The sequence below is a fragment of the Tursiops truncatus genome, chromosome 9, assembly GCF_011762595.2.
Source record: "Tursiops truncatus isolate mTurTru1 chromosome 9, mTurTru1.mat.Y, whole genome shotgun sequence".
Classification (NCBI taxonomy): Eukaryota; Metazoa; Chordata; class Mammalia; order Artiodactyla; family Delphinidae; genus Tursiops; species Tursiops truncatus.
Genome location: NC_047042.1, coordinates 97429653 through 97450802, shown reverse-complemented (window position 1 = coordinate 97450802; position 21150 = coordinate 97429653). Strand labels below are relative to the sequence as shown.

Genomic DNA, 21150 nt, shown 5'->3' with positions numbered 1-21150 from the left:
TTTTGCTGTGTATTTCCGTAGCCACATCATACTGATGCCTCATGTTGAGCTTGAATAAATTATACCAAGCTGATTTTTTTAACCTCTTCTTTACTAACCACTCATAACCATCTCTCATGACGCTTTAGCCTATTTTCCTTTTTCTGAATTCAGTCTTGAGAGAGTTAATACTGATGAACATGGCCTGAACTGATCCTAGAATTGGAATGGATGGGCAGTCACAGGAAATGCTATGTGTAGTTTGAGTGGCTTCTAGACTTTGCAGCCTGGACCAAGCATCCTGGGGCAAGCCAATGGCAGGATGGACCTGCTGTGGAACATAATCCAGCACTAGAAAAAAATCCAAGCTGCCATTTGCATGTTATCATATTCCCTGCAGAATTCCTTCCCTACAGTGTTCTTGAGAGTCCCTGAAAAGCCATCAGCACCTTTCTGGAAGACTAAGAGGCAGTCTGAACCTTTCAAAAGAAGCGGGAGGGAAGCCTGGGCGGTGGTCTCCAGATCTGGGCTTGACCCTTCAGAAGACTGCCACGTTGGTATCAGTGATGGATTTCTCTCAGTATTGACTCTGAATCACAAGCAGGGCTGGGGCACAGTCAACACAAGTCCAACACATTCCTTTAGAAATGGGAAGGCTGCTCTTGCCAAGGAAGGCTGGCTGTTTTATATCATTGTTTTCCTTCCCCTCACTATATTCCTTCATTTATTTTCCTCTTGTCTTCATTTTCTTTTCATATTTATAATTTGTATTGGCATGCATATTGTAAAATGTAACAAGGATTAAATGTGATTATTTTAATGCTTTCTATACCAGAAATATATACAATGGATACTCTACAATGGGGATAATTTGTATGTGGCTAATTGGGACCTGACAGGATCATTCTTAACAATTTCCTCCAGAGGGTTTTCTTTCTCTAGAAGAGTTTACAAGTCCTCTTTGATTTGCAAAATGCACACTTTAGAGGTCCACCCCTGTGTCTTAGACTTATTCTGTATTCTCATCAATGAACTCCCCTCCCATATTTGTGTACTACGTCTGTACAGAGTGGGCACTCAATAAATCTGTGTTGAATAAATCCACCTCAATCTTCTTTATTTGGCCCATTGCTCCCCCTTGATTAGGCTTACAAGTTTCTGAAATTCAGAAGCCTAAGAAAATAATTACAAATATTGCATAAAAATATGAATCTTCACGAAACTCTACGTGGAGGTGATAATACTATTCTCATTTTATGGACAAGAAAACAGAGGTGAGAAAAGTTCAGTACACAAGTTTCCAAAGTCATACAGCTAAGAAGCAGCAGAGGTGGCATCATCTTTTATTGTCACTGGTACTAGCAGAGTGCATGGTGGAGACTCACTGAATAATTGGTTAAACGAATGAATGAAATAAATCACTCTCGAAAAATCTATTTTATATTGACAATTGCATCCAGGCCCTTAGGAAATAGGATAGTTTCCATGCAATGCAATAAGCTGGCCAAAATATCCCCAAATAATAATAACAGAAAATAATAGTGCTTATCATTTCCAGGCATTGTCGTAGCTATGGAACCTTACTGCTAATAGGGCTGAGGCCGTCTGGATCACGAGGAGTTTAACAGGCTGCAAATAACAGACTGAGGCCAGATTACGAATGGCCTGCAATGAAGGCTAATGGCCTCTGCCATAAAATGGGGCTATTACAATTGGAAATCCCATAAGGCCCATAATATCCCTCTTTAATTCATTAGTTATTATAAAAATAAGAAAACGGATGAAGCCTTCATTATCTAATCATTTCTCTGCCTGTCAATTAAAATTAACAAAGGATGGGAGCAGGATCAGGTCTGTGGAACTGTAATGCTGAAGGGATCAAGAAGATATTGTCTTCAAGAGGGAGGAGAGGGGCTTCCCTGGTGGCGCAGTGGTTGAGAGTCCGCCTGCCAATGCAGGGGATGCGGGTTCGTGCCCCGGCCTGGGAAGATCCCACATGCCGCGGAGCGGCTGGTCCCGTGAGCCATGGCCACTGAGCCTGCACGTCCGGAGACTGTGCTCCGCAACGGGAGAGGCCACAGCAGTGAGAGGCCCGCATACCGCAAAAAAAAAAAAAAAAAAAAGAGGGAGGAGATACGGGGATGTATGTATACGTATAGCTGATTCACTTTATTATACGGCAGAAACTAACACACCATTGTAAAGCAATTATACTCCAATAAAGATGTTAAAAAAAGAAAAAAGACATTGTCTTAAATCTAACTTTCAGCAGGAGGCACAAGCACTAAAGCTACCTGCCTGCCCAGTGTTTCCTGAGGACCACAGGCCAGATGCATAACAGGGACTCAGACACAGGCTGAATGCTTGGATATGTAAATGGATATTTGTGAGTTTTCAAAATTACTATCATCAGTGTTATAATCACTCACTTGAAGGAGATCTGATCACAGGTAAGAACAGGCAACCAATCCTCGCTGGTCCAGAGGGCCATACGTGGAAGGAAGGCCCTGCATGTCCTCTGCACAGGCTTGAAGCTCCTGCATCAGCAAGCAGTGGACAGGCAGGGGAGTGTGTGCTGGCCATGAGAGTACCTTTATGGGCATCCTTTTCAGTTATTATCTGCAAGGCTATTTTATCAGTCAACCTTGACTCTACACCACTATGAGAGAGAGAAAAAAAGTTTTGCAGAGTTTTTTTAATGACATCAGCGCAGTAGAAAGTAGAGCTATTAGTATTCTGTTGCTGCCACAGCAAATTACTGCGAAGTGAGTGGTTTAAAACAACACAGAGTCATCATCTTACACTTCTGTAGATTAAAATTCCCACATGCGTCTGACTGGACTAGAATCAAAAGGTTATCGGGGCCAAGCTTCCTTCTGGAGCTTCTATGAAAGAATCCATTTTCTTTCCCTTTCCAGCTTTTAAAAGATACCTACATTTCTTGGTTCATGGACCCACTCTTTCTTCTTAAAATATAGCAATAAACCATATCTCTGTTCTTTTTTCTGTCATTAGATACCAGATTTCTTTCTGAACACAGCTGGGAAAGTTTCTCTATTTTTAATGTTTTTTAATTAATTAAGAAATCCGGTTCCTGCAATTCTGCCTTGTTTTCTTTTCTTTTTTTAAATTGGGGTATAGCTGTTTTACAATGCTGTGTTAGTTTCTACCATACAGCAAAGTGAAGTAGAGTCCCCTGTGCTATATATAGCAGGTTCTTATTAGTTATCTATTTTATACATATTAGTGTATATTTGTCAATCCCAATCTCCCAATTTACTCCACTCCCCCCATACCCGCTTTTTCCCCACTTGGTGTCCGTATGTTTGTTCTCTACATCTGTGTCTCTGTTTCTGCCTTGCAAACCAGTTCATCTGTACCATTTTTCTAGATTCCACATATATGCGTTAATATATGATATTTTTCTCTTTCTGACTTACTTCACTCTGTATGACAGTCTCTAGGTCCAGCCACATCTCTACAAATGACCCAATTTTGCCCCTTTTTATGGCTGAGTAATATTCCATTGTATATATGTACCACATCTTCTTTAGCCATTCATCTGTTGATGGGCATTTAGGTTGCCTCCATGACCAGGCTATTGTAAACAGTGCTGCAGTGAACACTGGGGTGCATGTGTCTTTTTGAATTATGGTCTTCTCTGGGTATATGCCGGGGTGTGGGATTAGTGGGTCATATGGTGACTCCATTTTTAGTTTATTAAGGAACCTCCACACTGTTCTCCACAGTAGCTGTATCAATTTACATTCCCACCAACAGTGCAAGAGGGTTCCCTTTTCTCCACAGCATTTATTGTTTGTAGATTTTCTTTTTTTTTAAATTTAATTTATTATTTATTTATTATAAATTCACTTATTTATTTATTTTTGGCTGTGTTGGGTGTTCATTGCTGTGCGTGGGCTTTCTCTAGTTGCAGCAAGTGGGGGCTTCTCTTCTTGCGGAGCTCAGGCTGTAGGTGTGCAGGCTTCAGTAGTTGTGGCGTGTGGGCTCAGTAGTTGTGGCACGCAGGCTTAGTTGCTCCGTGGCATGTGGGATCTTCTCGGACCAGGGATCAAACCTGTGTTTGATCCCTGCAGTGGCAGGCAGATTCTTAACCGCTGTGCCCCCCGGGAAGTCAATGTTTGTAGATTTTCTGATGATGCTCAATTCTAACCGGTGTGAGGTGATACCTCATGGTAGTTTTGATTTGCATTTCTCTAATGATTAGTGATGTTGAGCATCCTTTCATGGGTTTGCTGGCCATCTGTATGACTTCTCTGGAGAAATGTCTATTTAGGTCTTCCAGCCATTTTTGAATTGGGTTGTTTGTTTTTTTGATATTGAGCTGCATGAGCTGTTTATATATTTTGGAGATTAATCATTTGTCTGTTGATATGTTTGCAAATATTTTCTCCCATTCTGAGGGTTGTCTTTTTGTCTTGTTTATAGTCTCCTTTGCTGTGCAAAAGCTTTTGAGTTTCATTAGGTCCCATTTGTTTGTTTTTGTTTCCATTACTCTAGGAGGTGGGTCAAAAAATATCTTGCTGTGGTTTATGTCAAAGAGTGTTCTTCCTATGTTTTCCTCTAAGAGTGTTATAGTGTCTGGTCTTACATTTAGGTATTTAATCCATTTAGAGTCTATTTTTGTGTATGGTATTAGGGAGTGTTCCAATTTCATTCTTTTACATGTAGCTGTCCAGTTTTCCCAGCACCACTTATTGAAGAGACTGTCTTTTCTCCATTGCATATCCTTGCCCCCTTTGTCATAGATCAGTTGACCATAGGTATGTGGATTTATCTCTGGGCTTTCTATCCTGTTCCATTGATCTATATTTCTGTTTTTGTGCCAGTACCATATTGTCTTGATGACTGTGGCTTTGTAGTATAGTCTGAAGTCAGGGAGTCTGATTCCTCCAGCTCCGTTTTTTTTTCTCTCAAGATTGCTTTGGCTATTCGGTGTCTTTTGTGTCTCCATACAAATTTTAAGATTTTTTTGTTCTAGTTCTGCAAATATACCATTGGTAATCTGACGGGGCTTGCATTGAATCTGTAGATTGCTTTGGGTAGTATAGTCATTTTCACAATATTGATTCTTCCAATCCAAGAACATGGTGTATCTCTCCATCTGTTGTTATCATCTTTGATTTCTTTCATCAGTGTCTTATAGTTTTCTGAGTACAGGTCTTTTACCTCCTTAGGTAGGTTTATACCTAGGTACTTTATTCTTTTTGTTGCAATGGTGAATGGTATTGTTTCCTTAATTTCTTTTTCTGATCTTTCATTGTTAGTGTATAGGAATGTAAGAGATTTCTGTGCATTAATTTTGTACCCTGCAACTTTACCAGATTCATTGATTAGCTCTAGTAGTTTCCTGGTGGCATCTTTAGGATTCTCTATGTATAGTATCATGTCATCTGCAAACAGTGACAGTTTTATTTCTTTTTTTCCAATTTGTATTCCTTTTGTTTTTCTTCTCTGATTGCCGTGGCTAGGACTTCCAAAACTACATTGAATAATAGTGGCGAGAGTGGACATCCTTGTCTTGTTCCTGATCTTAGAGGAAATGCTTTCAGTTTTTCACCTGTGGGGTTGTTGTATATGGCCTTTATTATGCTGACATAGGTTCCCTCTATGCCCACTTTCTGGAGAGTTTTTATGATAAATGGGTGTTGGATTCTGTCAAAAGCTTTTTCTGCATCTACTGAGATGATCATATGGTTTTTATCCTTCAGTTTGTTAATATGGTGTATTGGATTGATTGCTTTCCGTATACAGAAGAAGTCTTGCATCTCTGGGAGAAATCCCACTTGACCATGGTGTATGATCCTTTTAATGTGTTGTTGGATTCTTTTTGCTAGTATTTTGTGGAGGATCTTTGTATCTATATTCATCAGTGACACTGGTCTGTAATTTTCTTTTTTTATAGTATCTTTGTCTGGTTTTGGTATCAGGGTGATGGTGACCTCATAGAATGAGTTTGGGAGTGTTCCTTCCTCTGCAGATTTTTGGAAGAGTTTGAGAAGGATGGGTGTTAGCTCTTCTGTAAACGTTTGATAGAATTCACCGGTGAAGCCATCTGGTTCTGGACTTTTGCTTGTTGGAAGATTTTTAGTCACAGTTTCAATTTCATTACTTGTGATTGTTCTACTCGTAATTTCTATTTCTTCCTGGTTTAATCTTGGAAGGTTATAGCTTTCTAAGAGTTTGTCCATTTCTTCCAGGTTGTCCATTTTATTGGCATTGAGTTGCTTGTAGTAGTCTCTTAGGATGGTTTGTATTTCTGTGGTGTCTCTTGTAATTTCTCCGTTTTCATTTCTAATTTTGTTGATGTGAGTCCTCTCCCTCTTTTTCTTGATGAGTCTGGCTAATGGTTTATCAATTTTGTTTAGCTTCTCAAAGAACCAGCTTTTAGTTTTATTGATCTTTGCTATTGTTTTCTTTGTTTCTGCTCTGATCTTTATGATTTCTTTCCTTCTGCTAACTTTGGGTTTTGTTTGTTCTTCTTTCTCTAGTTCCTTTAGGTGTAAGGTTAAATTGTTTATTTGAGATTTTTGTTTCCTGAGGTAGGACTGCATTGCTATAAACTTCCCTCTTAGAACTGCTTTTGCTGCATCCTATAGGTTCTGGATCATCGTGTTTTCATTGTCATTTGTCTCCAGGTAATTTTTGATTTCCTCTTTGATTTCTTCAGTGACCTCTAGGTTATTTAGGAACTTATTGTTCAGCCTCCATGTGTCTGTGTTTTTTACTTTTTTTTTTCCTGTAATTTATTTCTAATCTCATAGCGTTGTCATCAGAGAAGAAGCTTAATATGATTTCAATTTTCTTAAACTTACCAAGGCTTGATTTGTGACCCAAGATGTGATCTACGCTGGAGAATATTCAGTGTGCACTTGAGAAAAAAGTGTCATCTGCTGTTTTTGGATGGAATGTCCTATAAATATCAATTAAATCTATCTGGTCTATTGTATCATTTAAAGCTTGTGTTTCTTTATTAATTTTCTGTCTTGATGATCTGTCCATTGGTGTAACTGAGGCGTTAAAGTCCCCCACTATTATTGTGTTTACTGTTGATTTCCTCCTTTATAGCTGTTAACATTTGCCGTATGTATTGAGGTGCTCCTATTTTGGGTGCATAAATGTTTATAATTGTTATATTTTCTTCTTGGATTGATCCCTTGATCATTATGTAGTGTCCTTCCTTGCCTCTTATAACATTCTTTACTTCAAAGTCTATTTTATCTGATATGAGTATTGCTACTCCAGCTTTCTTTTGATTTCCATTTGCATGGAATATCTTTTTCCATCCCCTTACTTTCAGTCTGTATATGTCCCTAGGTTTGAATTGGGTCTCTTCTAGATGGCATATATACGGGTCTTCTTATATCCATTCAGCCTGTCTGTGTCTTTTGGTTGGAGCGTTTAATCCATTCACATTTACGGTAATTATTGATATGTATGTTCCTATTACCATTTTCTTAATTGTTTTGGGTTTGTTTTTGTAGGTCCTTTTCTTCTCTTGCGTTTCCCTTTTAGAGAAGTTCCTTTAGCATTTGTCGTAAAGCTCGTTTGGTGGTGCTGAATTCTCTTAGCTTTTGCTTCTTTATAAAATTTTTGATTTTTCTGTCGAATCTGAATGAGATCCTTGCTAGGTAGAGTAATATTGGTTGTAGCTTCTTCCCTTTCATCACTTTAAATACATGGTGACACTCCCTTCTGGCCTGTAGAGTTTCTGCTGAGATATCAGCTATTAACCTTATGGGAGTTCCCTTGTATGTTGTCATTTTTCCCCTGTTGTTTTCAATAATTTTTCTTTGTCTTTAATTTTTGTTAATTTGATTACTATTTGTCTTGGTGTGTTTCTCCTTGGGTTTATCCTGCCTGGGACTCTCTGCGCTTCCTGGACTTGGGTGACTATTTTCTTTCCTGTGTTAGGGAAGTTTTTGACTATAATCTCTTCAAATATATTCTCAGGTTCTTTCTCTCTCTCTTCTCCTTCTGGTACCCCTATAATGTGAATGTTGGTGTGTTTAATGTTGTCCCAGAGGTCTCTTAGGCTGTCTACATTTCTTTTCATTCTTTTTTCTTTATTCTGTTCCGCAGCAGTGAATTCCATCATTCTGTCTTCCAGGTCACTTATCCGTTCTTCTGCCTCAGTTATTCTGCTGTTGATTCCTTCTAGTGTAGTTTTTATTTCAGTTATTGTATTGTTCACCTCTGTTTGTTTGTTCTTTAATTCTTCTAGGTGTTTGTTAAACAGTTCTTGCATCTTCTCGATCTTTGCCTCCATTCTTTTTCTGAGGCCCTGGATCATCTTCACTATCATTATTCTGAATTCTTTTTCTGAAAGGTTGCCTATCTCCACTTCATTTAGTTGTTTTTCTAGGGTTTTATCTTGTTCTTTCACCTGGGACATAGTCTTCTGCCTTTTTGTCTATCTTTACATTTTGTCTATCTTTCTGTGATTGTGGTTTTTGTTCCGTAGGCTGCAGGACTGTAGTTCTTCTTGCTTCTGCTGTCTGCCCTCTGGTGGATGAGGCTATCGACAGTTTCTCTATTTTTAAAGACTTGTGATTAGATTGGGCTCACCTTGATAATCCAGGATAATCTCCCATCTCAGGCTTCTACCATTAATCACATTCTGCAAAGTCCCTTCTGCCACATAGGGTAACATTTTCACAGGATCTAGGGATTAGGATGTGAACATCTTTGAGGACCATTATCCTGCCTACCTCACTAGTCTACGGTACAGGTACACCCTTCTCGGTGCTGACAAAGATATAGGAGGCAAAGTATTATCATCCATGCTCATTTTCTCAAATTTTGCAAACATCCTCTATTTCCATCTTGATCATTTATCTCCCTGTATATAGAGTAACTTATTTTGTGTTAATGTCAGACATTAAACTAGCCTAACACAATTAGCATGCTTCCCAAAAAATTAATGCAGTACCATACATCACATATAGTAAGGTAGTATGTACACTTAACATATATATGTGTGTACATGTGTTTGCAAGTATAGATAAACATATTAGTAGACACATATGATTAGCATTTTCAAAACTCTCTTGGCCGAATCACCTTACCATTTAGTACAAAATAACTTGCCAATTTTTGCTGTGCATAGTAAAAAATATCTACAAGGACAAAAGTACTGGTGTGTGTCTCTGTGTGTGTTTATGGCTCATGACAAAAAGATAGTTTTCAAACACTAAAGAAACCCCCTAAATCTCTAAAGCAGGGGTCCCCAACCCGCAAGGCATGTACTGGTACCAGTCTGCAGCCTGTTAGGAACCGGGCCACACAGCAGCAGGTGTGTGGCAGGCGAGCGAGCAAAGCTTCATCTGCCGCTCCCCATTGCTTGCATTACTGCCTGAACCGTCCCCCCACCCTCGTCCATGGAAAAATTATCTTCCACAAAACCGGCCCCTGGTGCCAAAAAAGTTGGGGACCGCTGCTCTAAAGGGCTACAAATTTAATTCAAATTGCAAATAGTTACTGAGTAGCTAAGTGGTAGGTATGAAGGTTTTATAAACACAAATGAGGCATGGTGTTTGGCATCATGAATCTTACCGTTTGAGAGAGAAGACAGATATAGAGGCAAAGAATTACAGTTAAGGTACAATATAACTTTATAATAAATGTAATTTGCTTTGGGAATGTGGGGAAGCAAGTTTTTAATTCAGGAGCTGTTGCTAGACATTGGGGGTGTGGGCCAAGTGAGGGAGACTTCCTCGAGCTGGTCTTCACTGCAGAATGACGTTTAACTGGCAGGAGTGTGATGGGATAGTTCAGGTGCAGACAGAAGGGCCAGAAATGATAAAGTAAACATATTTTCAGAATGTCCATGATGTAGAGTGAGGAAAAGCTGAGAAGGTAAAAGGAGGAGAGACTTCGGAACTCTAAATAGTAACTGAAGGAGTGTGGATTTAACCATGAAGCTAATGGGGAGCCCTTGAAGGTGTGTGAACAGGATATTAGCAGGGCTCTTTTGAAGAATTAACAGTTGGAACAGAAACTGTTAGTTGCCTCCTAATGCTCATTTCCCCCTTCTTCTTTGGTAACAGAACCCTCATTTTTAGGGAGGCACATTCATGCCCAGTTAAAGGCTACATAACTCAGCCATTTTTGCAGCTAGGTGTGGTCATAAAGCTAAGTGTGGTCATGCAGCTAACGATATGTACATAAAAGTATGTATGGAAAGGCATTTTCAGAGAGAGAAGTCACGCTCTTTTTCCCCTTCTCTACCTTCCACCTGCAATGTGAATGTGACGGCTGCAGCTCTAGAAGCCTTACTGGATCCTGAGGATGTGGTCAAACCCTAAGAACGCCAGAGACGATTGTTGGGAGGGGCATGGGCTTCTCTCACACAAAAAGGAAATTGAAATAGGCTTTCATCTTGTTTAAGCCACCCTTCAATCCTCCCTCCCTCCCTCCCTCCCTCCCTCCTTCCTTCTTTATTTAGTACAGCTCAACCTAACCCGAAATCAGTGGTTCTCAACCCTGGTGACACACTTGAAACCCCAAGAGTTTGCAGAAAATCCAGGGTAACCAGACCTGATCCCCAAAGATACTGATTTAATTATTCTGAGGCAGGGCCTGATGATCAGCATTTTTAATGGTTCCTGGGTGATTCTAATTTATGTGAAGCCACACAGTGATAATGACAGTTATGAAGTTGTAGGATGGGGGGAGGAGAGTCAAGGTTGGAAGTTATTTTGGAAGGTTGTTGCGATACTGCTCCGAACTTAGATTTAGAACAAAGAGAAACGCTGTAGTAACAGAGGGTCAGGTATCTGTGAAAGACCCAGGAGAGATGGTTGGCATGATAAGGAAAAGTGTGATGATGACTTTCGGGTGTAATGGATTTGATCTTTCAGTGGGATACAGAGCAAAGAAACAAATAGGCTTCAGCATGTGTGGGTTCCCCATGACCCACACTGATAATATGCCTCACAATAGCTTCGTCGGCACTTTGCTTTCAGCTTAGTGACACGCCTTTTAATTTGACCTTTTTCTCATGACTGATTTTTAGGAAGAATGCAATTTTTTCCCCAGAAAATATAATAATAGAGCTCCCTCTTTTTAAAGCATTTTGGAGAGAGGCATGCTGATGGAAAATGAACTTTCTTATAAATCTCTCTTGGATCTTAGCCCTGCTTTTCTCAAGATCACTAAATAAGCTATTCTGTTCAAGTCCATTTAGCATTCTTTTGTTAGTTGTGCCTATTTCGGGAACCCACCGCACGCTCTGAACATTTGACAGGTTCACACCTGATTAATCTCTCTCCCTTTCCTGTCATCAATATTATTTAGGGGCACTGGTCAAACCATATTGACACTTTGCTGACATCGTCTCTGGAGCCCAATTACCTATCTGTCATGATACAATCCACGAGGCGACAGGAGAATACTATGCTATGCCAAGCAAGTTGGCACCAAAGTGTCCCTGAGACAGAACATAATAGATCATCTTTATGCTTTTTCTGCAAACTAAGAGAGACATTTCCCTGTCCCCGTTGCCAGTGGGTCTTTTAAGTCACAGGCTGCTTTGTGTCTTGAGCCATCCAGCACGTGCTGGATGAGCCGGGCAGATATCTCCTATTTCACATCCCAAGGTGGATTCCAAATGAAAGAGCAGAAGCCCTTGCCTTGGGCTCTTAGCCCTGACCCACATACTGAAAAGTAGTTAGGCTTCTAAATAAGTTTACCTGCTAGATCTTTGAGGAATATCCTATTTAGATGCAACTTTACGGTAGAGGAAATCTGGCCCGTGAACTTCAGAAGAGTAAGTATAAGGAATAAAATACCCAGGGTGTAGAACCTTTCTTAAATTCATTCTGGCAATGCTCTGATACTGAAACACATGCTTTGGGGCTAAACAGCATTAAAATAAAGTTTGCTTTTTCTTTCTTCTTCTAAAAAAATTTTTTTTAACAAAGTTTAACTTAATGAAGATGGCCTTCATTACATCAAAAGGGCATCTCCATTTATGTATCTAAAAAGGAAATATATCGATAGCTACCCATTTGAATAGTTTATTTTATATGCGTATACACATTTATTTGAATATCAACTACTGTTTTGGTCTGTTTAGCAACCAGAAGAGTGTTACTCATAAGTGATATCAGTGCTCCTCATAAAATCACATTCCTACAATATCCATAAAGAAGGCTACTGAGTATCGGGATGTAAGCAATTATTATCAAAAGCAGGATTCCAGAGATTAAAAGCACAAATAGCTGTTTCACAGAATTCAGATCAATGAGAAAAAACGTACTTTGCGGTAAGGCTAATGGCGTGGATGGTCTTGCTTTCACTGTGCTAAATAGAAAAGGGGAATCTTCCAATTTGGCTAGACACTCATTCGAGTATTGGGGCTGGTGGAATCAAGAGCAGGGATGCCATTTTCTTGTTGAAAATTATTCTTCTATCTGTTTTTTAAAAAGAAAACAATTTACTATTGTTTCATTATGAAACAGGGTGCCTGTAGGGTCCCTACTTTTTAATTTTAGTTTTTAAACTACTTTAAAACATTTTAATTGAACAGGTTAAATACGATCATGGCAAAAAAAATCAAAGAGTAAATTTAAGATGTAGTATGGCTAAAGACAAGTCTTCTATAAGTCCCCACAACCTTAGTCTACAACAGTTTTTATTGTATAGTTTCCAGAAACTGTCTATGTATGTATAAGGGTTATGGATCTCTATGCATTTTTTAAAACACAGACTCATCTCATACATGGTGTTCTTCAACTTGTTTTTTGCCCTTTCATCTGGGCATCTTTCTATGCAAGTGTCTGTGTATCTATCGCCTTCCTTTAACAACCTAAATACAGTGTAATTCTCTAAAACTCTGTTAATAGACATTTCTATTAGGGTTTGTTTTGTTTGGGCTGCTACAAAAAAGTGGAAAATAAAATCTCAGTATTTACATTTGTTCGTATTCATACAAGAATGTAAATGCCAGATAGTGAAAAGCTCAAAGAACTGATACATGAAAGTTTTGACAGCAATTCCCAAATTTCCCTTCAAGGTGGCTTCCTTGACTTCTCTTCCTTCATGAAGAGATCATGAAATGAAACTGGACTGATGCTGTCATTGCACATTGTGGGTCAGACTACTGTCCCAGAGGTGGTATCACCTAGGACTGAAATGTAGATTTGGGAAAATATACCCACCATGATGGCCTGTTCCAGGCCAGTGATAGACTCAGCTTTTTGTTGTAAACTGTTTGAAGCTGCGAATTTTCTCCTGAAAGGGAATTAATGTTTGTACCATCGATCAGCCTGAGAAACAAATGTTCCTCCTCTAGGAACTGAGGTAGGGCTTGGGGTGGGGAGGAAGGACTTCCCTCCTCCTGTGGGTTCTCAAGGAGGCTCCAGCCTAGCTCCTAATGCTCAGGGCTGCCCAGGAAGATCATTAGTGAGAGCAGGGTGGAGTGGAGATCCAGGGGAAGGATCGCCGGGAGCCAGGCAGGGCCTCAGGGATTAGAGTGCTGCCTGTGGTCTCTGGCAGCGGTCACTTCAGGCAGAAGCGGTACATTTCTCTCGGCGTCACATTTCTCTAAGTCCCAGCCCCTCAGTAAGGTCTCGCTGAAAGACACAGTGGGGTTTCCACATCTGTCTCCTGTAATAGCATTAGTGATAGTCACAGACTGAGACAGCCGTCACCAGCAGCACAAGAATCTCACGAGGCGGCACCAGGGCACTCAGGCAAGATGGCCAGAGCGGAAGGCAGGGAGAAGTTTTTGGTGAACACCAATGGGCTGTACCTCGTGACAATCACGACCTAACTCAGCGTGTATTTACTGGATGTAGTCAAAACAATTACAATAAATGTTAGGGGAGCATTTGCTAGTGAAATACAGATGTGCATTCTCACTTAGGAGTGTCCTCTCATTTAAACTTCACATTTATCACACAAGGTAGGTATTATTACTGTTTCAATTTTTTTTCTAAGGAAATAGTCACAGAGCACTTTTGTAACTTGTTCAATGTCGCTGAGCTAGCAAGGAACAGAACTAGGATTCAAAACCAGGTTACATTTAGAAAATAATGTGAACCGAAAAACCAAGTAAGGAATACCACAGAGGTGAGTAAAAGTAGGTAATAAAATTGAAATCCTACACTCATGTTCATAGCAGCATTATTCCTAATTGCTGAGAGGTGGAAGCAACCCAAGTGTCTACTGACAGATGAATGGATAAAATGTGGTGCCCACACACCATGAAATATTATGCAGCCTTAAAGAGGAAGGAGACTCTGACACGTGCTACAACACAGGAGAACTTTGAGGACATTATGCTACGTGAAATAAGCCAACCACAAAAAGACTGTATGACTCCATTTATATGAGGCGCCAGAGCAGTCAAATTCAGAGAGACAGAAAGTAGAATGGTGGTTACCAGGTACTTGGGGGAGGGAGAGGTTGTTTAACGAGTAGAGCGCTTCAGTTTTGCAAGGTGAAAAGAGTTCCAGAGATGGACTGTGGTGATGGTTGCACAACAAAATGAATACTTAATACCACGGAACTACATATACTTAAAAACTGGTAAGACAGTAAATTTTTTATGTGTATTTTATAACAATTTTAAAAATTGGAAAAAATGAAATCATAGTGTATATAGTACATGTGTTGAAACTTTTACAGAGTAATATTTGAGCTTGAATCTGGAGTTTGCCTGTCTTGGGCTTGAATCTCAGCTCTATGACTTGTTAGCTGTGTGACCTTGGGGAAGTAACTTAACCTCTCTGGGGCTTCATTTCCTCATCTGCAAAATGAGGAGAAACAGCACCTTCATTATTGGGTCAATGTGATGTTTAAATGACACGATACATTTAAGCTCCTGAACAATATTTGGCACATAATTAACACTCAAAATGTTCACTATTATTATTATTTGAACAACATGATGGGTGAGAATGCACATATAAATATTTCACTTTGAGTAAAACTGAACATGTTTCACAGAAAAATGTTACTGATTAGATGAAATTAAAATAATGAAAAAATATAGGATGATTACTTTTAAAAATATTCCAAATATTTTGCTGTTAGTAGTTGGACAGTAATCTGAGCCAACCAAAAGTTAAGATTCTGGGTTTGAAGCAGTGAAGAGGTTCTGCTGCCTGTAAACATTGTCATGGATTATTTCTGGCCCAGGAAGAAAAGCTCCACAGACACGCCAATTCCTGGTCTATGGAATAGGGCACTACAGGTTAGTACGTGCCTTTCTACTATTGAGGTGGGAACTGATTACTAATTATAACACAAAGACTATGCTAATGGATTTTCACCTCACTTATTTCCTCCCATGTACGTGCCCATCTGGGCCAGGACACAACTACCCAGAATTTCTACAGCTACACGCAAGAAGGTACTGAAGCAATGAACGGCACACCTTCACTGGTAGTTCCATTTTGGAATTGCTAATTTCAGATGTGATTTAGCTCATTGAGTCGGGCTGTCAGAGACCAGGAATTACCCAGCGGTGGGCACTTAGCTGAGACCAAGGCTCACTTAAGTAGGATTCTGGCACTGTAGGTGGGAATATTTACTACTGCTGTGAATAGTAAATCATAAATGTTAAATTACATTCAATCTCAGAAATAACTGTGCAGAATTTCTCATGGCATAGAAAATCGGGCAATTATTGAGGTGCTTATACTTCTCACGGCCCATTGCCACTTTGCTGTGAGACACAACCACACTTGGAGCTACAATCTAATTTATCTCAGCTCCATTTCTGTGTATTTTACTCTAGTGAATATGAAAAAATGCTTAATCTAAGTTTTAGAGTTCTTTAAAAGAAGAACATATAATACGTTGTCTATTGCTTAAGCTTTAAATTTAAAACTTACATATAACTAGTGAAAACATTAAATTCATAAATCATTAAAAAGATAAAAACAAGAGTAGTCTTCCTAGATCATGATATTGTAGAAAAACACTGGACTAGAAGTTTGGAAATCTGGGTCTTAGTCTTATCTCCACTTCTCATTTCCAATGTAAGTTTAGAAAGTAATTAAAAATTTCCTGGGCCCCAATTTATGTATCTGAACTTTAAGAAATTTTTAATGATTCCAGCAATCCCACTCCTGGGCAAATACCCAGACAAAACTATAATTTGAAAAGATACATGCACCCCTTTGTTCACAGCAGCACTATTTACAATAGCTAAGACATGGACATAAACTAAATGTCCATAGATAGATGAATGGATAAAGAAGATGTGGTACATATATACAATGGAATATTACTCAGCCATAGAAAGAATGAAATAATGCCATTTGCAGCAACATGGATGGACCTGGAGACTATCATACTAAGTAAGTCAGAAAGAGAAAGACAAATACCATATGATATCATTCATGTGTGGAATCTAAAGTACGACACAAATCAACATGTCTAAGAAACAAACAGACTCACAGACATAGAGAACAGACTTGTGGTTGCCAAGGGGGAGGTGGGGTGGGGGAGGGATGCACTGGGAGTTCGGGGTTAGCAGAGGCAAACTATTATATACAGGATGGATAAACAACAAGGTCCTACTGTATAGCACAGGAAACTATATTCAATATCCTGTGACAAAACAATGGAAAAGTATATGAAAAAGAATAGGTGTATATATATATGTATATGTATAACTGAGTCACTTTGCTATATGGAAGAAATTAACACAACATTGTAAATCAACTATACTTCAATAAAATAAAGAAAATAAAATTTTTAAGGTTTTAGCTGCGCTTCCATTCAACATTCAAGTAATAAAAATAATATACCCTACTGCAATTTTAAACACTCATTTATGACAGCGCTTTACCAGACCTTTACATGAATTGGGAAGCACTATCTACATTTTGCTGGTATGAAATCTTAGAAAGGCGAAATGCCCAGCTTAGGTCACATAAAGAGGAAATGGCGTAGGAGGAAACTTTGCACCCATTCGTGTCAGCCCAGTTTAACCAAATGATTCTCTGTGATTGAGGTAAGATGATTGGAAGAAGTAACTTTCTTAGCTGGAGTCTGGAAGCATGAGATTCAGTAGAACCTCTATTTTTACTTTTACAACACAACAAATGTGGTTTCACATATGCAAATTTCACTTGGGTGTATGCACTAGAATTTCCTTTTTCTGGGTCTCTCAGCCGTCCTCTGTGGTAGGACGAAAAGAACTGGAGACCAGTGACCATGGAGCACACCCTTCGGGTAGCCTGGACAATGAACCTGCTGGAAGTGCTCCCCAGTTCTCTCCGTCAGGGAGGCTGCACTCAAGTCAGCTTCCTGCAGGGGCCCTGGCTTCCTTCCTGCTCCTGCGGGACTACCAGACAATGCAGTAAAGAGCTGGCCCTATGCCCAGCTGGCCTGGTGCCCTCAGAATCTGATTCCTCCACTGACAAAATTGCTCTCATTCTTGCCCTATGAGAAGAGAGAGAAGCCAGGGGTTCTTTGGAACACTGCTCAGCACAAGAGCCTGGGCCCAGCATCTCTCTGTGAGGGTTGATAGGGTTGGTGGACCTGGACCGTCTCTCCTCTTGATGGTCTCTGATTTGTAAGTTTCTCTGATAAAGGCTGCTCTGTATCACTGCCACGTGGTATTCTAGAATTCGACTTGAGCCCTGTGGCCCAGCAGGTCGAGAACGCAAAGGCACCTCTTTCCACAGTCTGCTTTCATTTCTTAAGATTCATTTGGAGCCATTAAGAATTGCAATGAGAATTACATAATTAAGAATTGCAAATAGGTATGTATCCGCACTGTACAATTCACAGAATATTTTCCTATTCCACATTCTATTAAACTCTCACAAAAATCTACCGGCCCAGATTTATTTTTATCATACAGACGACAAATCTAAGTCTCAGACTGGTTAGAAACCTGCCCCCAAAGTGGCAAATCTTGGCCTGGACGTAAAGTCTTCTGTCTCCAAGTCCAGGTCTCTCTCTACTGCTCCTGGGAACTTTGGAACACACCTCCAGAAATGAAACAATCATTCTAAAATATTGAAAGCATCCACCGAACAGGTCTTTGCCAGGTGCTGGTGAATTCAAAGCCCCGTAAGACATCACCAAAAACTTCTTTTCTTGTGCCAAACAGGGAAGATCATTTTAATAGCTATTTATTGTAAACATATTTATTATACTTTTCAGCTTGCTCAAAATATAGTGCCCCTATCATGAGACATTACACAGACTTCACAGAAGCAAAGGGGTGAGGACGTCTCGGCTGCTACTCGGCTGGAAGGGAACAAGACAGCAGCACTGTCCAAGTCCCCAGGGAACTGTGAAAAGCTATAATCCTGTCAAGAGCTTGCGAGACGGGTGCGTCTGGGAGTGAGGCCGAACCTGTCTACACTGTCTTCCCATCTGTGATGTGAATTCACGTGTGTTCTCGGAAATACACTGCTCTGAAGCCTGTATGTTTAATCAGCAATCCCGTTAATGGTGCCCCTCTGGGTTTAGACATGGTGTTATGCTGGAGCCTCAAATGTAATATTTTCAAAGCTGAACTCATCACCTACCCCCTCAGATTGCTATTTCCTAGCCTGCTAAGGAATTTAACCATTTCTAGGTGCCCAGTGGGGAGCCTGCCCAGATTCCTCTCTTTCTTCTCACATAGTCATAACTATCAAGTGCTGTAGGTACCACTTCCCAAATATCTTACATATATTCCCCTTTTTCCACGGTCTTGCCCTTGATGCCTTTCTTTTTATATATATATATGTGTGTGTGTGTGTATATATATATGTATATATATATATATATATATATATGGCTGCGTCGGGTGGCACATGGGATCTTTGTTGCAGCATGTGGGATCTTTTAGTTGTGGCATGAAGACTTCTTAGTTGCAGCATGCAGACTTCTTAGTTGTGCCATGTGAACTCTTAGTTGTGGCATGCATGCGGGATCTAGTTCCCTGACCAGAGATTGAACCCAGGCCCCTGCACTGGGAGCGTGAAGTCTTACTCACTGGACCACCAGCGATGCCTTTCAAGGACTATGTTGACATCCTTTGCTGACTGTTTTCCTCCCCTCCCGCCGCCATCCCTATCAAGGTTTCCTCCACGGGGCTCGCTGCCAATAAATGCAAACTCCTACCACTCCCTGCAAAGAATGGCAGGTCTAACGTTATCCTGCCCACGTGCTCAGCCTTACTGTGCTTTCTCCCTTCTTCTCCACATCACATTCTAGATCTACTGCACTGACAGTTCCCCAAACCAACTGTCCTTACTCATGCTTCTCCTCCAAGTCAATCATGCAAGGAAGAGTGTGCCTGACAAACTCCTACTTCTCTCTCAAGCATCCCTGTCTTGTAAGGATTTTCCTAACTCCTCCCAGCTCTCCCTCGGTTGGACTTTAAATTTTCTTGCACTGGCTTTGTTGTGTCCTGCAGTGTCTTCTCCAGAGCACTGATTGTTTTATGGCGTCTATTTGTGTGTGTGTTTTCTTCCTAACTAGTTTTTGAGTAACTTGAGGACAAAGAGCATGTTCTATTTGTCACTGTATCCCTAGCACTTGGAATGATGCCTGACAAAAATGAATTTCACTTGGATGCACACACAAGATTTCCCTTTTCCTTCTGAATATGTCAACTCTCTTCTGTGGTAGTACAAAAAGAATTGAACAGTCTGGGTTCCCTGGACAATGAACCATCTGGGACAGTGCTCTCATTTCTGGTCAGAGAGGCTGCACTCAAAGTCTGCTTCCCGAAGGGGGTGTGAGTCAAAGCTGAACAGAGAAATGAATCTGAGAGAGCCCACGGAACTTGCTTAAGGACCCACAACTAGTAAGAAGTGACAGGAACATAAGTCAGGGCAGGGGTTCTTGTTATTGCCATTCTCTGTTTTATTCGCAGTACCTACAAGACCCCCTGGCACATTAGAGCTCCATCGGTATTTGCTGAGTAAATGACTGACAGAATGAAGGACCGACTGACTGACTGAGTGAAAAGTTATCTTCAAAGCCCACGTCCTTCTGATTTCATTCTCCTGACTTTTGGTTTGTATACTGGGTATGAATGTGTGTGTGTGCGTGCGTGTAGATACACCTTTCAAACAAAATTAAAAAGTGAGATCATGATTTCCTCTTTACGATAAAACATAATTAAAGAATAATGATAACTATTTATACACACACACACACACAAATTCTAGGCCACTGAAACGTTCAGCCTTGGTAATTCATTTCATTTACTAAAAGAAAAATGGCTTTTGGAAATTAAGCATCCAACCTGACAATCATATAACTTTACACTCAGAATTAGTTTTCAGTAAACTGGTAGGATGACCTTGTCTTGTAAATTATCCCAAATGGTATAAAACAGAGGCGACAAGAGTAAATTGTGGTTGGTCACGTGAGGAAATGCAGGACTTTGCTCTCTGCTGCCGCCCAGAGGCGGGAATGTAGCATAGCCGGCCTCTCCACGTGTCAGAAAACCAGAAGCAGGTGCAGGATGTGTGCGTCTGGGAAGAACCGCACTCAAGTTTATATTCTTCCTCTCCAACTTCTGGGGCCTTTTTCTTATGCAATGACAGCTGATTTATCTTTATCTATTACTGACACAGAACCAGGCATTCACCGTGAAGCAGGACAAAAGCCAGCAGAGGGATGAAAGAAACCCAAAATAGATCTTCCTTGAACTGATTTGTATCAGAGTTATAAACAGTTCAAGGCATAACAGAAAAGTAGACCGGTAAGCACTGTTGCTGAAACCGAGAGCAAAGCACAATTTTTTCCCTTTCTTATTCCCCCCTCATTTTTTTTTTTTACCTCATCCAGCTACTCAAAGCAAACATTGCAGGAGGTAGAAGCACTCACCATAGGAGGCTGTTTGCAGAGAACGCTCTCACACGCCTGCACACGGGCTCCCTGCCCGCGGCCACCCCCTCTATTGTCACAAAGCACATTTTATAATGCAAATCACTGTCTACTACATGGCTCATTATTTCCCTCTCTGAATAAAATATGAACACATCAATTATGTGTTCTTCTATTCTAAATGCCTACCCTTGTAGCACTGACCTCTTTCCGCTCTTATATTTTTCAGAACGTCCCTGACATTTGCCAACTGGGTTAGCTCTAAACCTTTCTAACCTATTATCTTATTACTTCAGCACTTTTCACACTTTCTCTTCCATCTAATTAGCGTGACCTACAGGCATGCCA

General features: G+C 40.2%; 1 protein-coding gene across 1 annotated transcript in view; it reads right to left on the bottom strand.

The window, feature by feature from the left end:
* Positions 1–21150, bottom strand: part of CNTNAP2 (contactin associated protein 2) — a 982287-nt gene that overhangs the window by 420885 nt on the left and 540252 nt on the right. The window lies entirely within an intron of this gene.